General features: G+C 40.6%; 1 long non-coding RNA gene across 2 annotated transcripts; it reads right to left on the bottom strand.

The window, feature by feature from the left end:
* Positions 1 to 2,855: 2,855 nt before the first annotated feature.
* LOC141783785 (uncharacterized) lies at positions 2,856 to 18,801 on the bottom strand. Of its 2 annotated transcripts, XR_012597356.1 has the most exons (3): positions 18,602 to 18,800; positions 6,394 to 6,570; positions 2,856 to 3,732 (listed from the first exon to the last, which is right to left on the bottom strand). It is a non-coding gene; the product is annotated as an uncharacterized LOC141783785 (long non-coding RNA). The 2 variants fall into 2 exon arrangements; XR_012597355.1 differs by lacking the exon at positions 6,394 to 6,570 and having other exon boundaries at positions 18,602 to 18,801.
* Between the last annotated feature and the right edge of the window lie 525 nt (positions 18,802 to 19,326).

The raw sequence follows: 19,326 nt of genomic DNA, 5'->3' as shown, positions 1-19,326 counted from the left end.
TTGAAGGTTCCTACCTTTTTTTTAAAGGCAAGCAACACCCGCTCTTTGCTTTCCTTTATCAGATCATATCATAGGAAGATAACGTAGTTTCATGAGCCTTTAGCTGCTGAATGTCTAAAAATCACTGCATGCCAGTTTTAAAAGTCTCTAAAATTGGTGATTTTTTAACCCCCTGGGGTCGATGCTGTCGTATACGTCAGAAAAGTACTTTAGTTACTCTTTTTAGAATATCACCGGAACACTGCGGTGTAGACTTTAACTTGCAGATGCTTCGTCTTCACCGTAGCTTTCTAATGAGGTGTCGGGATTGATTGTATTCCTTTCAGATGGTTTGTAATCCTGCTCGGAACAACAGAGACTTCATAAAAGTAATAAATCCAACAATGAAAGTCTTCTGTGAGCTAACATTTTGTAGAAAAACTCCAGGACCTCTCTGTAAAAAATGTAAATATCTTTTGATGTGTGTTTGTTAGAATGATAATTTTTTTCCCCTGATTCCCAATACTTGGGAGAACATTTTTCAAAAGCCCAAAACCTTGTTCCTTATTGTTCTCTGTGAGGTTTGAATAAATTTGTTAGATTCAATTTTCGTTTTATATTTTCTTGTCTTTATGATAATTTGAATTATTTATACATTCATGTGACATCACTGCAGCCTACATATTCTGATAGCCCAGTTTGTCCTGAAAAAAAATATGTAATTGTCATGATTGTGCATTACATTGTTGAGATTCTGGAGTAATTTTTACAAAAGGAGACCAGGCAGACCAAAAATAGCAAAAAAAAATGGCTTAGACCCCCAGAGGGTGTACCATTCAATTAACTACGGAAGTTAAAAGATGCCCGCTTTCTACAATAAACCAACGTCTCAAACTAGGAGACAGGTATATTTTATTAGTCGACAGACTGGCTGGCTGATGGGGCAGAGATAGTGCCGGCCCACTTAGTTAACAGAGTCTGGGGACAGAGGCGTCCCTGCACTGACCCGTGACCGACATAGATGGCTGCTGGGTAATCTGTCAGCTCCAGCACACCTCCATTTAGTTTTTATCACTCTTCATAAAACAAGAACGGCAACTTTGAAGTACCCTTCTCTTGAATCCGTGATCTTGAATCACTTGGATTTTATTCATTGTGATGCTTTTTGTAGGCCGTCATGATAATCAAATACATCCTTGTAGAAATACCTTGATATGTTAAGAAATAAGTGACTTGAAAGAACACACCGAAAGTTGGCAACGCTTTGAATGCAGGCCAGCTCGATCTGTTTCTTGATCAGCCAATTTCTAAAGGAAGCAGGTAGCACAAAGGTCCCCTCCGCTCAAGGAGGCCATTACTCACCAACTACATTTTCCATCCAGCGGAATATTACTTCTTTCTAGGTGTGGGCCTGTCAAAAGACAAGGTTAATGCAGTGCATTGCTGCTTAAAGCACACTTTGCTCTTTTCAAATTTTACCATTGTGCCCGGCCAGATCAAAAGGGCCCTTTCAACATGTCGCTGTGCTCAATGAGCTTTCATGTCTTACCTCATTACTGGAAAACTTTTCTTTGATTGAGCCGAGGTCTGAGCGGAGTTCGGTCAGACAATGGGTGCTGGACGACTTTCACCGCCACACAATGAGGAGGCAACAAAGATGTTGTCTCAAATCCCTCTCGAGATGTCGGGCCCCCGCGCTTTACTGCGGGCCAACCGGCCTGTGAATTACAGTAAGACCCCTAAAAGTGAGGATTTGTAACTCCTCTGATCAGACTCTGCTCACGACCAGCAGAGGCTAAATCCCTGCAGAGAACCAGCGGATGAGATGAGCTTCTCCGAATACATCCCTGCCCATTTAAAACCCTGTCTGGTCGTCCCTGAAAGAGTGGTTTCAGTTAATTCAACTTCAGAATATGACCATTCTAACAAAACTAACTGTGCATTCAAAAGATATTTATAGAGAAAATTACATTTCAAATAACACATGACACCTTTCCTTTTAAAAAAATATATTTTATTCATGCAATTTCTACACAGTTGCAATGTTTTTTTTTGTAGTTCTAAGAAAGTTCTAACATTTCGCGCCAGGGCCTGAATATTTCTTCCAATCATTTTTTGGCAATAGAGCAAACAAAGCCCTGAGTGAATCCTTGAGTATACACACCCCTCTCTGACTCTGAGAATTGGGCTGCAAAAGTCAGAAAACCCAGACAGGAGTGGCGTTTTACTGATCAGCAGCGGGTCTCTGAAGAAACAACTTTTGACCTTTTTCTTTCTCCGTCTCACACATTCCATTTTTCTATTCTTCTATTTCTCTATATACATGTTTTTATTCACTCCTTGTCAGTCTGTTTTTCTGCATTCATCTCTCTCACATTTACAACTTAATTTCCTCTCCTGTTGATTTAAATTGTTTGTTTTAAAGCATTTGTTTTATCATCTTTCCAGTGATAATAACGGCTTTATAGGCGCAGGTAATTGCACACCGTGAAACCAAAATGCCAACAAGAGACAATATAAATATTTGAGTGATTAGAGAAAAAAAATCTGTTCCTGTGAACCTGGGCTAAGTAGAAAATTGAAAATGAAATAAACTGCGCCCATTGTGAGTTTTCCATCCTGATAATTTTCCCTTTCTTTGGAGGAGACGGCCAATAAGAGGCGAGCTTTTGTTCCCGTTATCACGCACTGTTCATTTGTGCCCCCAGCCGGAAAAGCCATGTTAAGATAACGCCATCCTATCATCTGATTGTCTTATCAAAGTCGAGCGACACAGCACCCCCCCCCAGTCTGAACAATCAGTCACCCTGCATGAAAAGGTTAAGAGCTCTGCACACCTCTTGTTAAAGTTTGTGGCAAAAAATAAACCATGAGTGTTTATTACAATTTATTCAAGATTTATTTGACACACCAGGTTCATGTAGGCCCATACCCGGGCCCTGGTTCATTTCTTACGGCCTCCCCTCGGCATTTCAAGTGCAAGAGTGTGCAACCCTTATACAGCGTTTGACACCAGGGTCAGTGGAATTGCCCCACTTGAACTAAAAGACATTTAGTTTGGTTTGGAAAGTGAAAACTCGGAACACCATTAATTTGTTTGCTCTCCCACTAGTCATGACCACAGCAAATGCCATCACCTCAAAGGAGCTGGTCGGCCGTCCTCACTTTTATTTGTTTGTTTCTTTGGAGGGTGTGAGAAGTTGTGCAGCGGACATTGGACTTGTGTGGGGGGCGACGTGGGGACTCTCCAGAAGGAAGGCTTTGCCGAGGGTAGAAAGCTATAGGGAGCTAGCAAACAAGTTAGCTAGCGGGTTGTGGAAGGCGGGGGGTGGAGGTGGTGGTGATGGTGTTGGGGAGGGGAGGGGATTCATTTAGCCAGGCATAGCTGCTCTTGTTTGTGGTTGTCCCTGACAGCGTCGGCAACGCTGCTCCAAAGCACCTGTGTTTGCTCACTAGCTTTCCCCCAATCTGCTCGAAAAATGCTGCGAGCATGTCACATGGCGGCCAGATAGCCCGGGCACCATGGGAATACAAAAGCCGGGGCTTTTAGAACAGTTAATCATTAATGGAGGCCTCTCTTTTGTTCCCATTCAGCCCCACGCTGACAGAGGCTTTGATATTACATATGGCAGACAGGTCAGACGCAGATATAGCCAAGTACATCGACAGGGAAGTGCTTTCAGATTGCTGGATGCAGGGTGGCGAAAGTCGACGGAAAGGAGCGATGGAAGAGTGTCCTTCAGAGAAAGCCATCTGTGGAGAGAGAACACACAGGTTAATCCAACTTAATATTTTATGTTGTTTTTAGGGCTGTCAAAGTTAACGCGATAATAACGCCTCAACTTAAATAAGTTTTAACGCCACTAATTTCTTTAACGCAATAATGCAATTGATTTTTTGGAAGTTGGAGCAGGCTCAGTTTCAAAGCAAGAGTGAAGATACTGGTATCATATGAAACTAGAAAACCTACGGAATCCATTGGTACCAGCCATGTCATATTAGCTTGTCGCGAAGGAGATAAATAATGCTCCAAACATACGCTAAATTTTGGCGAGGAAAAACTGTCATGACCATGTCCCTTGACCTCTGACCTCAAGATATGTAAATGAAAATGAGTTCTACGGGTACCCACGAGTCTCCCCTTTACAGACCCACTTTATGATAATCACATGCAGTTTTGGACAAGTCATAGTCAAGTCAGCACACTGACACACTGACAGCTCTTATCGCCTGTTGGGTTCGAGTTTGCCATGTTATGATTTGAGCATATTTTTTATGCTAAATGCAGTACCTGTGAGGGTTTCTGGACAATATTTGTCATTGTTTTGCATTGTTAATTGATTTCCAATAATAAATATATACATGCATTTGCATAAAGCAGCATATACTCCTATGTTGATAAAAGTATTAAATACTTGACAAATCTCCCTTTAAGGTACATTTTGAACGACAACTGAAAATGTGTGATTAATTTGCGATTAATCATGGACAATCATGTGATTAATCGTGATCAAATATTTTAATCTATTGACAGCCCTAGTTATTTTACAATATAATAATTGTAATAGTGCTGGTAACTGGTAGAGGTGAGTTGCTAAGTAGCATCAATGCATGCTGGTGGTGCATTAAATCTCAATACGTGTGCTTAATTACACAGGAAGTCCTAAAGTTAGACGACAAATTCATGATTACACTGTTGTCACTGACTGGCAGGATGGCAATAAACGGAACAAGTCATTCACAGGATGGGAGGCCACTTTACCAACCCCACAATTAATTAACATGCCCTAATCTCAGTTTGCTCTCCATCTTCAACTGTCAATGAAAAGTCCAGGACTCATTTCACGCCTGTCAAAGTGGGCTTTAGAAACAGAAAAAAAAAAGAAAAAAAAGCAATGCATGAACTTGCTCTCACAAAGCAGGGCCCAAATTTATCTCGAGGGGAGATTAAGTTTACACAGCCACATTCTTATAAAGCACTAAAAGGGTCGGAGACAAACTCTTATCTCCCATTTACCCCAGCATGCCAATGGTTCTTTATTGAAAGTTAGTCATGACCCCACCCTAACCCCCGCCAGTGCTAATAATACTGTATGGGAGCTGGAGAGGGATAGTGGGACCACAAACATTTACGGCTGAAAATGCTGCACAAGAGGAGGCAAAGTGGCCACTCAACGCAGGATGCTCAGTGCACCCGAGAGTCAATCATTAACGCGGCTCTTTTAGTGATATCTGCTCTCTCGCTCTAGAAGTAGAAGTCAAAAGATAAATGAAGGTTGTGTTACGGGGGAATGAAGTAAGGCTCCAACTTAGGTGCTTTAGCAAACATACCAGCCCACGTATTTAGGTTTCTTTTGAGATGCTTTTTGTGGCCCGGTTCTCACGTCAGAGTCTCGCTCAGATAATATGTTCTCAACAATAGCGAAATGAGTCAGGTATGTGTTAACGTCAATAAAGTACTTCCTGAAATCGATGGAAACCACTTTGCCTCTCAACCTTTCCAACATCGAATATACTAGATTCTCATATTTGTTTTCATACTTCATCGTTCTTTTATGAATAACCAGTGTATGAATAATGAAACTGTTTTTTATATAAGATAACATGCCCACAAGAATAACTAAAACCCAAACTTACTTAACATTTTAAACATCATTTATTATATTAGGGCTGTCCTCGAGCACAGAAATTCTTAGTCGACGAACACTCTTTTGTCGACTAATCGATTAGTTGATTTAATCTGTGAAACTGAGTTTTTCCACAAAGAATCACACAAAAGCAACACTTTAAATCTTGTGTTTACCAGAGATGTGCTCATTATTTCATGGAAATAAGACATTGAGCATGAAAAAAGCATAAAAAAACAACAAATTGACTAAGGAAATCTTGGTCAACTGAGACAAAAACTACAGATTAGTCAACTAATCGACTAAGAGCGGGCATCCCTATAATATGCATTTTCTTTTCATTCCGCTGTAGCATGATGCAGAATAAAATATAAAATAAAAACATTTCATATCCTCTTCGTCATGTGTGAGCTTCACTCAGCCATAAATCTTTCCCTTCCTTACATTCAGCTTGACTTCACCACAGTGTGTTTATTTGCTAACCCTGGTCACCGACGATAAGGGCCACTGGTGTCCCAAAACCGTAGCTCGCAATCTCTCTCAGAGACAACACGCCCATGTTTCTACCCAACACATTTGCACTGTGCGGCCTATATACAATAAGAGGGAAATAAAGAACAAAACATAGGTGCTAATAAATCCTCTTTCTGGGGCTATAAGGAAATAAATTAGGTTGAGCGGAGTCAAAAGGATGGGCTTAACAAGTGCATGCTTCAAACAAAAGTTCCTGTTTCAGGAGGGGAAGGTGCATGGGTGATGGATGGCTTGGCAAACATAGTTGACATACCTGGCCAATGCCATGGGCCGGTCACAACCCAGGACTGAGAGGGACATTGTGTGAGTGTTTGAGTGAGTGAGTGTGTGTGTGTGTGAGCTCTTCAGCAGCTATCCCTCTTCCCTCTGAGGCTCCCTCTCCCTCCTCTCTTCCACTCAGGCCGTGGGGATCACTTCAGTCAGCAGAGCCCTGTTTGACAGAGACACAGCCTCCATATAAATCCCATCCTCCTATTTATTTGATGTGCAGTTCTACTAGGACGCCTTCGATCCGTCCTCAGGGAGCCCGCATCTCAAAACACTCAAATAGTCTGGGTGTGGCGATAAGCACGGGGCTGGAATTATACTCCCAAATTCCCAAATCCTTGTAGAGCATTGTTCCATCACGTTTTAAGACACATACACAGGAAGAAAACTACCAGATATGGCCTGGGGAATTATTGCAATTTCTATTATATATATACCTTAATGTTTTTTATATGTGCGTGTGTTATTATGTAAAAGATAAATAGTAAAATTTGAATATATAAAGGGGAAAAAAATCCATCCAGGTTGCTCCATGTGTGCAGTTTGGAGCGTGGGAGACGGGTCAGTGCAGTCTGCTGGATGAGTGGTAGACCTTTATAGGGAACACCCAGGAATGTTTAGTTAACTCGCCCGTCGCATTCAAGCATGTGTGTCAAAGGTGTTTACAGGGTGTTGACATTCACACATTGGCAGAGAGGTAATGTGAATGGTGCAGCCATGTCTGGCTGTGCCGGGCCCTGAAAGCGTTCAACAAAACTAATATGAAACGTGTGTTCCAGCGTGAACGATGGCATTTAAATAAAGAAGTTGGAAATTCTGCAATTTACTTCTTTAATTAATATTTTTATTTCATACAATATTTAAGCAAAGAATAACTATTCTTATTGCAGCAGCATTTTCAGCTAAAAAGCAATAAAATAAATATCTCCTTTACACTGCCAGTACAAATTAATGTAATAATAAGTAATGAAATATACATCATAAAGAACACATTTTATTGTTTTGATAGTTTTGCCGTTTTTTTGTGCTTAATATTTTGTCAACACATTTTAAAATCATTATCATCATTTCAAATATATAATGATAGTGAAATATTTGTATCTATGTATTTAGATACATTTATTTTTATCAAATGTAATTTTATATGATCATTTATTATTTGTTTTTTTGCATATTTTTAAAACCTTTCATGAATTTATTTTTTAATTGTTGTATCTTCCAGTTTAAATAATTTCATGACAATTTATAATTAGTTGGATCAATAATATCAACCAAGCAAATTGTATGTTTTTCTCTACTACTTTCTCTAATCTACTTACACAATTTGGTACTAATTTAAAGATACAATAAGATATATTTGTCTACATGTCTTTCTTATTTTCTATGTTTCTATGCTCTATATATTTTTAATAACTGTTTACCTTTTTTGAAAGCCATTTAGATATTTTTGTTTTTGTGGTTAAAATGCAAACAAAGTATAACAGTAAATGATTGTAAATTTCATGGTGTGGAATAACATGTGGAACGACTGATAAAACTAACCTGATAATGTGTGGTTTAATTTCCCTTTATGTGATGGCTCAGCAATAAAACACAATTATCAAGTCATATATCCACTCGTTGCAACAAAGGGCAAACATGAGATATGTAAATATAAATGTTTAACGGTTTATAACAGCACGACTATAAATCATATTTCCACTTTGTTTTAAAAAACACAGTTTGAGTTTTTAAGTGTTTGGATGTATATGTGCTGAGTAAATATGATTTCTGTTTTCTATTTTGTTTGTTTTACTTATAAAGGAAAGACTTTAATTTAATATTTTCATTAAAAACTGAGAAAGTGGTAGATGATATTTTGAAAACAATATTGGAATATTGTCATTTTCCACAGACCGAAAAAGAAAAATACTTATAATTTAATATATTTTTAATTTTTAAAATCTATGTACACCTCACAGTTCATTTGTCTGAAGTATCTCAACCTTTTGACTATATCTTTTATTTTAATTTTCAAATTCTCGGAGGAGGCTATCTTTTCTTCTGCAGTAGGTTGCCAAAGTGGCAACCAGTGCCAGCAAACACAAGTCTGTCTGTCTGTCTGTCTGCCTGTCTCTGTCTGTCTGTCTGTCCATATGACCACCCACTGAGAGCTATGGGGCATGAAGCTCTAACCATCTTTAAACTGACCTACAGGTGACAAAACACCTAACCTGTTAAAGTGCCTACATGTCCAGGTCACATCACATCTTGAATTTCCCTCGTGATCAATAAAGTTACTATCTATCTATCTATCTATCTATCTATCACATCACATTGAGCAACTGAACACTACAGGTATCACTCAGACTGCCATTGTTGGAGGTAATTGGAGGGCTGTTGTAAGTTTCCTACAGTATGACTCACACAGCTCTTTTCTCCACCCATGAATGCTGGAAGATTGTAGGTCACAGTGAACTTAAAAAAAACAAGTCCTCTCGACTCATAAATTACATGGCCACCGACAACCTTAAGCAGTGTTGAAATGCCTCGCACAGAGCTGTTGTTTCAGCGCTGGTGGAGCATGAAGCTGAGAGCACCACCCCACAAGGAGCCTCGGCTCTCACAGGCACAAATAAGACGGCTATTTATCTTGCCATACCTGAGGTCTGACATGCTGGCAAAACGCTGGTGGTGCACCAACGGTGGATGTGAAAACAAGCACTTACTGTTTCTTAACGGTGTTGCCCTTTGAGGTATTGCTTCCGTAACGGGTCATACCTTTTTTGTATTTTTTTTTTTGTGATTCGAGAATAAAGTCTGGTCTTAAATGTAAGATTTTCTGCCCCAAACAAAAAGGGTTCTCCTTCCTGGGACCTGTCTTGGCACAGCTACTGGCACTTTGAAACCTGATCTGATAGATTAAGAGCTTAGCCATTAGAATAAACCATTGTGGAGTCATCATGGGTTGCGTTTTCACTCAGTGTGTAAGTTTGAAAGAGCTCATAACCCGAGATGTCACTTGATTGTCTTCAAATACATTACAACTTTAAAGAAAAACTATATAATATACGTATTATTTTATGGAAATGTGACATCTTTTCTCAAAGGTTTTAGAAAAGGTTGTAGGTTGTAGAAATCATCCTCAGTCTGACCACCCAGGGGGTCCCTGACACCACAACCTTTACAGAGGGGGATGGGTGCGTGTGTGTTTGTGTTTAGGCAAGTGTCTGCTCACATGCATGAATATGCTCCTTCATCTTATGTGTATTGATCCTCCTGTGACATCCCACTACTCTTCTTTTTTTCCATGTTTGTTTGTTTGTTTGTTTGTTTGTTTCAAATACATTTACTATTGTTATTTTATTCCCGGCAGACTCCAACAGGGAAGCACGCTTGCTCCCATTTCCTGCTGCCACGCAGACAACATTACATGTATTGAGTGTGAATACACATTCAGCGGAGAGAACTGGTGAATGTAAATGCAAACACAAACCAACAAACCAAAACAAAAGAGCACAATATGGATCCCTCTCTCAGCCAGAGCCACTACACTTTGCTCTGTTTGCCCTCTCTTCTGGCTGGAGTTGCCATTAGGTCATATAATGACCGCATCTCATTTCTCCCTCGAGAGCCCTCGGAGGCTTTCTCTGCCTTTGGCTGGAAAAGTGCATCTTTGTTGGAAAAATGGGACCCCTTATTTTGATTTTTTATCGCAATTCCAAATCTAACTCTTTCTCATTTTTTTCCATTGTTAATAAAAAATGATTCAAACTGCTCTAAAATGATAATTCAGTCTCGTGCAAAAAGCCACTTGGGCATCGTTATCGCGCTCTGTGCTTGACTTGTGCTGCCTCCTCTAAGAAGAGAAGAGGGGTCAGCCGTTATCCCCCTCCTCCCCGGCCGCCACCCTGCCTTTTATGGCAAAGTGAGAGCGATTCAACCCCTAAACGAGTACACATGCTAAGGTGAACAGAGATACACTCGCGATAACCCGTTCAATTAAACAACACCGTCATGGCAGGCAGAATGTGCACAGATAAATGACCATACAGTATGGCGTACAATGGGAATTAAAAAGTATAGGGCAGCTGGGCTCTTATCTGGCCGGCGAAGAAGAAACCAGGCAACAAAGGGAGGCCTGAGACTAAGAGGCTTGATGCATGGGAAAGCCATGGGCCGGCCATTGTGGCTGCCCTTCTGCTGAGCAAATAGTCCAAACTGTTCATTCCCCATCTCCCATTCTCTCGCCGGTACATTGTTTGTGTCCTTGCATTTCATTCTGACTGGGGAAGATTGCTCTCAGGGCCAGTGAGCAAACAGTCCAGAAAAGAGCCAGCTATCTCCTGCCGTTCCCAGGAGAACTAGCATTTTTATTTCAGCTCCAAGCTGTCAAAGGATTGGAGAGTTTATGTCAGGATCCTGAATTAATTGCTTTAAGCCTCGGGGCCGACGCCGGCGTTTTTATCACCAAATGTTCGGTAAAATGTTTCCTAGCAAATTATGCAGCACCCACCCCCCACCGCCACCGTCGTCGCCTCTCTCACTCGCCAAACATTTGGTATTGGATACATACAGGATGAGTTTTCTGCAACACAAATGATGTGTTTAGTTGTTGTGACAGCACAATGGTGTGAATAGTGATGGGCTATAGCGCGGCTGTCAAGGATTTGGTGGAATGAAGGCAAACAGCAAACTTTTGTGTGTGTGTTTTTTCTCTCTCTCTCTCTCTCCATGACGGTGGGTACACGAGCCAAGCTTGGCAATAAAGTGAGTAAGCTTACAGATGCCTCAATAAACCATAGCTGTTCAGACATTTGGTGGACCGAGCTTTAAAGGCTCCAAACTGTCCTCTGAACTGCCAAACTGATTTCGGAACCGTCTGTCAACCTCATATCCGTCCCATGCCACTGCTTACTTAATAACTTTACACAGTGTATCATACATTTGGATCTGCAAAGCTCCTATATGTGCCTGCAGACCGTATATACAACCTGACTCCATTCATCATCTTAAACAACAAGTTTTTAGACAAACTTTGCAACTAAATTTCCTCAAAGTGAATGCTTTATTATCTGTATATAATAGTGAACATCCTGCAGTTGATACAGTTGAAAACTTTTTGGCTCTTAACACACTTTCCAATCCAGCGCATCAATCCCAAATATCCCATTTATCCTATGCAGATTTGTATTTATTTTTTTTGTAAGAAAATTGCTGCAGTTTTTATAAACATCACAATGTTGCCATATCTGGATGTTTTCATTCTCTGTTGGCTCCTACGCGAACGGGCCAAAATCAACAGGAGCGGGGCGGCCCAACAGTTCCAGTCTTCACACCAATAACTGAACCTACAGGAGCCACCATCTGGACGTTGCTTTTTCCTCACACAAACGCATCTGACGGCGTAGCGCGCCATTATATTTGCATCGAAAAAGCATTAGCAATATTTCACCATGCCGCATGATGCTGGGGTATTTGTATAAATAAGCCTTTATTAACAAACCCATCACTCACCGATCGCTGACTACAACAAATCAAGGAGGCAACCCTCCGATTCCCACAAAAAATATGCATCTACTTTTTGTATGAAAGGGTTTGCATATGAAGGTAGGTCCATGCGAGATTTGCATGAATACATAAACACAACTGTCTGTGACACTGTGACCTCAAACGGTGTAAAAAGTCCGCACCCACAGCTACATTTAACTGTATCCAAGGCCCTCGCGAATGATTCATGATATATAGGAGCCAACATTATCTTTCTGCTAGCCACTTCAAGATAAGGGTATCCCAGCTCCGACCAATAAATCTGCCAGTTGACTCCTTAATCTGAAAGGATATTAAGTGACAAACGCCGCGATGTTTCTGTCAGCGTGGAGCAGACGAGGGTTAAATAGTGTGTATCAGGGGACTACTCTGCAGTGGGGGAAACATACAGGCCTCATCCTTCACTATAATCTGCTCAGCAGCCCTATAGACATCTCCCAGCTTTCCTCAATCCTTCAGCCGAGCATCTGACTTTCTATTATAAATAACACGGCCATTTATATGGGATTAAATTGGGGATTAATTTGATTCAAGTCAGGGTATGGGAATTCATTAGCGGGCTGACAGTGGCGCTATACATGGGGGGAATTTAATTTGAATCCCCCAAGGGAAGCACTAAGGGGCACTGGGGCCGCGTTGAAATGGAGGCCTTAAAGACAAGGGGGGATATTGTTCCACACTTTACATTTGGACACTTGTAAGGTGGCACTTTATTGCTGTTGATGGGGTGTTATCACATTGAGAGCAGCCAATGCTATTAGGTGAGAGCGTCCTGGAAGGAGAGAGTTTATCTGAAGGGAAAGAGATCTGGGCTCGTCTGTCTGCACGGATCAAGAATAGTTCTTGACACTCGCATGACTACGAGGAAGTAAATACACGTTTTTCGCACAGATTTGGCTCCCACTCATACGGTATTATAATGAGCACATTATTTGAATGTCAGTGATTCTCATGAATGTTGAAATGGCACGTCTATCGCCGGCCATTCCCCGACAAGCTGTGTGGTGTAAAGCGAAGGCATTAAATTCAGCTCGGTCGCAGATTACAGAATTCGCCCCTGCAGAACACCGCCCTGGCATTCTCTAAATTGGACAAGTCCCATTGTAAGATAGCCTATCACAGTGCACATGTCTGCATGGGAGAACATATGCAGGACAAAATATTCCGTAGTTTGTTATTCCGAGGACGGCACTGGGGGCACACGGGCTTGTTTGCCTTTGCCGGGAGAGGAGATTGGATTGGGGGTTTAAATGAATCGCTGGCGCACCACGTTTATAGGTTTCATTAACTTTTAATGAGTTGGGTGTCCTTCGCTGTGATTGGCTGGCAGAGCTCTGCTTTCACTTCCTGGAACTGGAGCTGAGGGGGAAGTGAGGAGATATTGCAGCGTGTTGGCTTCCATGTTACGGCCATGTGCTGCTGAATGGGCCACGCTGGGTGGAAATGGGTCAGAAGAGGGGATATAATGTGGTACTAATCCAAAAGCAGAAGCCCCAGATATCCATCAGCACTGGCAGCCGCTGAATCTAAAACCTGGAGGTATCGAGTCTCGAGGGGAATAAAGAAAACCTTGGCAGATCAATCACGGCCAAGCAGGCATCCCTTTACCACAGCTGACTGACATATCGTTTTATGGTCGCTTTGCCAACAAGGTTTGATCTCAAAAAGACAGGCATGAGACCCGCTGGGAAATGCCTGTGGAATTACCAAAAGAGGAGCACGAGTGCGTGCATGCACATCAATGTTTCCAGCAGTCAACTCGAGCAATACTTCATATTTTTGAGCATCTTTAATCTCCAACCAATATAGTATCTTTCTGCCTGGTCGATCACACGTCTATTATCTTGCTACGGAGGGGTGTTTCTGTATGTTTCTCCTTGAGAAGCTAATCCCCCTTCTCCTCCAGTGTGTGGCTGAGCCTCACTCCAGCACTCCCGAGAAACAAAGGCCTTGCCTGTCATCTCCATTTTATCTCCATCACGTTGACATAACGTGGAATCAGACATGTACATTATCTCCATCGGCCTTGATTGTCGGTTGCTCCCTTTAGAAACCTTGATTGGTTTAAGGTGGGGACTGACTTCTCCTCCATTTGCATGATGACAGACCAGTGTTGCAATACTTTACTAAGGATAAACACTGACCATCCATCCACTTCCAGGCATATAAAAGCAACAGGGTAGTGAGAGGCACCCCGTCCTGGCCTGAATGGATCGCCTTTAGGTCAGTGCACGTCCCACCAGCTGCTGCCTCACAGTATACTCAATGGGCATTGTTGGTGGACCTCTCTCTCTCTCTCTCTCTCTCTCTCTCTCTATCACTCTCTCTGACTCTCTCTCTCAGGACATGAAGGAGTCCTACACTGGAATGTCACATAGTCGTGTCAGAAGAGTGCGGACACATCACAGTCAGCGGCCGCATTCTCACCCTGTCCATCCTGCCATCTCTCTCTGACACACACACACAGACACACACACACACACACCTCTTCTTTCCATCATAACAGAAACCCCAAACTGACCTTCATACATCCAAATTTCCAAAATAACAGCCACACCTCTCAGAAACGATGACTGTGAAACTTTCCAAAATTTTTAAGATTCAAGTGTCATCTTCAATAATGAAAAGAAGTTAACCATTAAAAAAATGTACTTCTTGTTTAAGAAAAAGGCCCAAAAATGTTGTATAAACAAAAAACATAACTGAGGAGTATATGTATGGCTTTGGTACACATCTGTAAATCCCTGATTATTATCATCTAGAAGGACATTTCAAAAGAAGAACAAACTTCTACATAAAATCTAATATATGGTTGTGTAAAATATCCTCACTGCACAGCAAATATGAACCAAATTAACCATGTGGTAATAAAAGCATTAGGCATATATACATGTGCATAATTTACAAATGCTGGCAACTTTAACTTGAATTTAGAAACTCATGCAAATATAAATTGGATGTAAAGGCCATTACAGTTAAACAGCTCATTTCAAGCTGCTGCCAGCAGCCCAGTTCAGTGATAAGGCTACTTTGTTTTGACATTTTAAACAATTTCAATTTCTTTTATAGAGTAAATCTAAGCTAAAATTAAAAAAATAAAATAAAAATAAACCCAGGCTGTGCATCTGAGGCCTTTTTGAAGCCCAAATACTCAAACAAAACTAAGTGAACAAAAAGTTAGTCTGTTTGAATTCCATTTCTATATATAGTATTTCTCAATGTGCAATTTTAGTTTAGTTTATACTTAAATTTATATTAACGTTTTATACTGAAAATATCATCAACATAAATGCATAAATGCATGAAAATGTATTTATTATTAACCCTCCTTATATAACCAAATAGTGTATGCCTATAATATCACAACAGGCTTAAGAATGTTTTGGTTTTTTTGCTGTTTGAGTTGGTAGCTGCACATTATAATCTAAATATTGATGTTTCAATTTATTTTAGGCTGCTTTCAGCAGCCTAAAATTCCTAATAAGCCAATTACCAATAATGGACAATAATGATAATAATAAATAGCAGCATGGTAATAAAACAGCAATACTAGAGTTGCAATAGAGGCCAAAATAAATATTAATTCGTGTCAGATAAACGGACTTTAAATATTTTCATCCATTGCTTAAATTGTTTCCTTATCGTCCATAATAAACATTTCACAATATTATAATCCTCTGTTGTATTGTTTTTTTCATTCTAATTCTAGAATAGAATAGAATAGCCTAATAATGGACACACTTCTTAATCGGCAGTGAATAAGTGCGGATAAAATCGGGGACACATACGGTCGGTGGACGGACGGGAGGACGTCCCGGAGCGTCGCACCGGGCCGGCCCGGGCCGAGCCGGGCCGAACCGGGCCGCCTGCTGAGAGACCATGCTGGGTGGCTCTGCGTTTTGACTTTGTGGTCCTTTAATATAGTGAGGGACGCCAGTTTGCCTTGCTAAGATATGGGATTAGGAGTGTTTCTGGTGAAAGAGGAGTTAAGTCGGACTAGTGTGGACGGTCCCTCCCCTGCAAGAGGCTGAGACAGAATTACAGCTTGTTGGACCGGTGTCCCGCCGTCGCCATGGAGACACATCTACTTGGGTGTTCCAGTCCGCGCGCTGCAGAGTATATATATATATAGAGCCTATATAGGTGCGGCATGCGCACTGCTGTATGGCCTATATAACATCATCTGATCACATGAAATAACTCTATGCACCTGATTAACAGACATAATACATAATGAGCTGTTACTGGTGGTTGAAGAGTTTGGATCAGACTATCCTGCACAGATCTGACTGCTCCAGCTTGTTACATTTTTATACATATATAATGTATCCTCTTTCATACATACAACTGCTGTTAGGAATGGTAGTGCCAGTATATACACTGCTATATTGAGCAGGCGCCCTGCTTTATAGCCTTTAAAACATCATCTGATTACATGAAAATAACTCTACACCTGATTAATACACAGAGACATAATGACTTGTTACTGGTGATTGAAGAGTTTTGATCAGATTGGAGGATTGATTATCCTGCACAGATCTGACTGCTCCAGCTGCTCCCCTTATGGGCATTTTCATATCATATTTGTTATACATATATATAATGTATCCTCTTTCCTGCATACTGGTAGGATATACCCTGCTATATTGAGTTGACGCCCATGGGTGTATTCGCATTATGGCTTATAGGATATTGAGTCATTCAGTGAAAATAGAGGCCCAAACTCGCCTAAGCATTAAAATTTATCGCTGTAGGGGAAATGTCTCACTTTGGAAGTCTGGTACAATTATATGTAATTTAAGGACATGACAGAAAAAAAAGAAGTAAATCGCCTTATTGTTAGTTACATTTTAAAAAAGAAGCTGAATTATAGGCCTATATTACTAATTTTTACGCATGCCCTATTTTAACACAACTTTATCACATGAAGCCTATAATATTCCATTTATTAATATCTGCAGATTTGCACGTCAATACCCTGCAGTCAGAGTCAGACTGCCTGCTTCTTCTGAACGCTTTGTGCCTTTGGTGAGAAAGGTCAGATTTTCAGGCCTTAATCAAGAAATATGCAAATAATGCAGATAAATGCAGAGAAATCAGGTTAGCGGAGTAAAAAAGGATCAACAGGCTGGAGCATCCTTTTATATCCAGTTGCTATAACAACAGATGTGCTGGACTATGATGGAGCGGCTGTGTTAGGAAGCTGCAGAGGTATCCTCCCTGATGGAAAAAGCCTGTACAAAGTTATAGGAGGAGATGGAGAAGGTGCAGCGATGTGGCCTCGTTGCGCTGTTGTCCGCCAGTACAGATTGAGGTTGGGTACCTTTGAACCGGCAAAGCTCCAAAAGGCCATTCCCATCTCGATGCGCGCCAGAGAGGGCTTGACTGGGGTTATCCCGCCTTCAAAGGATCCAGCGGAGAGCCGCGTCCGGATACAATTGTTTAATGTTGGCTAATGGACATTTTGGAGGGCTCTCCATCTACTTCCGATTTATCCAAATACGGCCTCTTGGATATTATTTTGTGCAGGCATCTTTGCAGAAATATTATGGGACCCTTAATTCCTAATCATTATTATTATTATTATTATTATTATTATTATTATTATTATTATTACGATTATTATTATTATTGTTGTTGTTGTTGTTGTTATTGTTATTATTATTATTATTATTATTATTATTATTATTATCTTGTATTATTGGTATTCATTTTATTATTATTATTATTATTATTATGAGAAGCATTTTTTTAATAAATAAATTATAAATTACGATCAAATTTTTGGAGGATTATCATTGAGCATCGCTATTCGAGCTACTTTTAACACATACAATACGCTATAATGATTTTCAATTTCTTGACAAGAAAAAACATGAATATTATTTAAAGGTTTGCACATCACAGTCCCGAGCAGTTTTAAATATATTTGTGATTTACTGATTAAAAAAAAAATACCCTATACCCTAAAGATAAAAAAAAATCTAAATGGATTTGTATACTGGTATAATATATAAGAGCAGTGCTGCAGTAGAACTCGCTTTCATGACATCAGCGCAGCAACAATGATATCAGTCAGCCGCACACTGCAAAAAGATATCCAACTCCAAAAGTCATTAAATCCATTAAGTTGTTAAATATCTCTGAGATGCGCAATTTTCACCTGTTTCCGGTGTAAAAATCAATATGAATCTTCTAGAATTGAGTCCTATTTTTTTATAGAAATCTTGTTAGACGATTTTTGTTTTAAGGAAATCAGCAGCACTGAACACGAGTGGAATAATCTCATCCTCTTTTTTAAGTCACATTATAAATCAGACTAAATGACACTAAATCACCTGTTAGTGACAGATATTGTTTTGTTGTGCAGTGCAGCAGCAGCATCTCTCTCCATCACGCAACTCAAAGACACAGAAACTTGAAGCAGCCTCCATCACACAACCTGCAGATCCCCTCAGCTTTTTGCACCACCCTGTTGTGAAATCCAATACGTCTCCTTTCTCATGAATTTAGGATATCAGCCACCACCCCCCCAGCACCACCCAGCACCACCCCTCCTCATGCATGTCCAGGAACGGCCACCAAAACCACCTCTATCCATCCTTGTTAGAAAAAATCAAGATTTTATAATAAAAAGTGAATAGAGAATAAAAAAAGCTTCATACCTGTGCAAAATAGCCGCTGCTTGTTGTTGGCAAGCCACACAGGAGCCCATTGTAGAAGCTCGCCTTCTGCCTTCTGCAAAGGGCTCCAGACATCACGGCATTTATTTGAGCTCAAACTCTGTCACTGTTGACTTTAGCACAAAGCAAAGATTTCACTGCCCCGCTAGTTAAAAAAAAAATGATTATTTTACAGAGATATCGATCAGTGTGCTATAAAAAAAAAAAAAAAATCAGCTTAGCATTATATGTCTAAAAAATGAATAGAACGAAATGTAATGTCTGTGTAAATTGACAGAGCCGCTGCGTCTATATTCAAAGTTTACACTTGGTGCAATTTGGTGTGTGTGTGTGTGTGTGTGTACTCTTCCTATATGCGGGCATAGCCTCCACTCCATTGTTTACTAGGCTTTGTTTATTCGCAGATCACGCTGTTTAAAGTGCGATCTGTAAAGAGGGTCTGGAGAATAAACGCACACTTTAGGCCCCTACGTGTTCACAAGGCGCAGGGGTGTCATTTGGTTATAAGGCAGGAACTCCTAACTCCCTGGCCTTGGATTTGAGCTCAGCATGGAAGGAAGAGGAGGTAGGGAGGGGGGGTTTGATTCATATGGATGACAACTAGCCTATCTTATCTAACAAGAGGGGAGGGTCCAGCTACTTTAAAAAATAGGGAGTAGACAATGGACCCCCAGATTGTTGGGGAGAGAAGTTAGAGCATCACATTG

The sequence above is a fragment of the Sebastes fasciatus genome, chromosome 15 (genome assembly GCF_043250625.1).
Source record: "Sebastes fasciatus isolate fSebFas1 chromosome 15, fSebFas1.pri, whole genome shotgun sequence".
In the NCBI taxonomy this organism is placed as follows: Eukaryota; Metazoa; Chordata; class Actinopteri; order Perciformes; family Sebastidae; genus Sebastes; species Sebastes fasciatus.
This window is presented reverse-complemented; position numbering and strand designations above follow the sequence as displayed.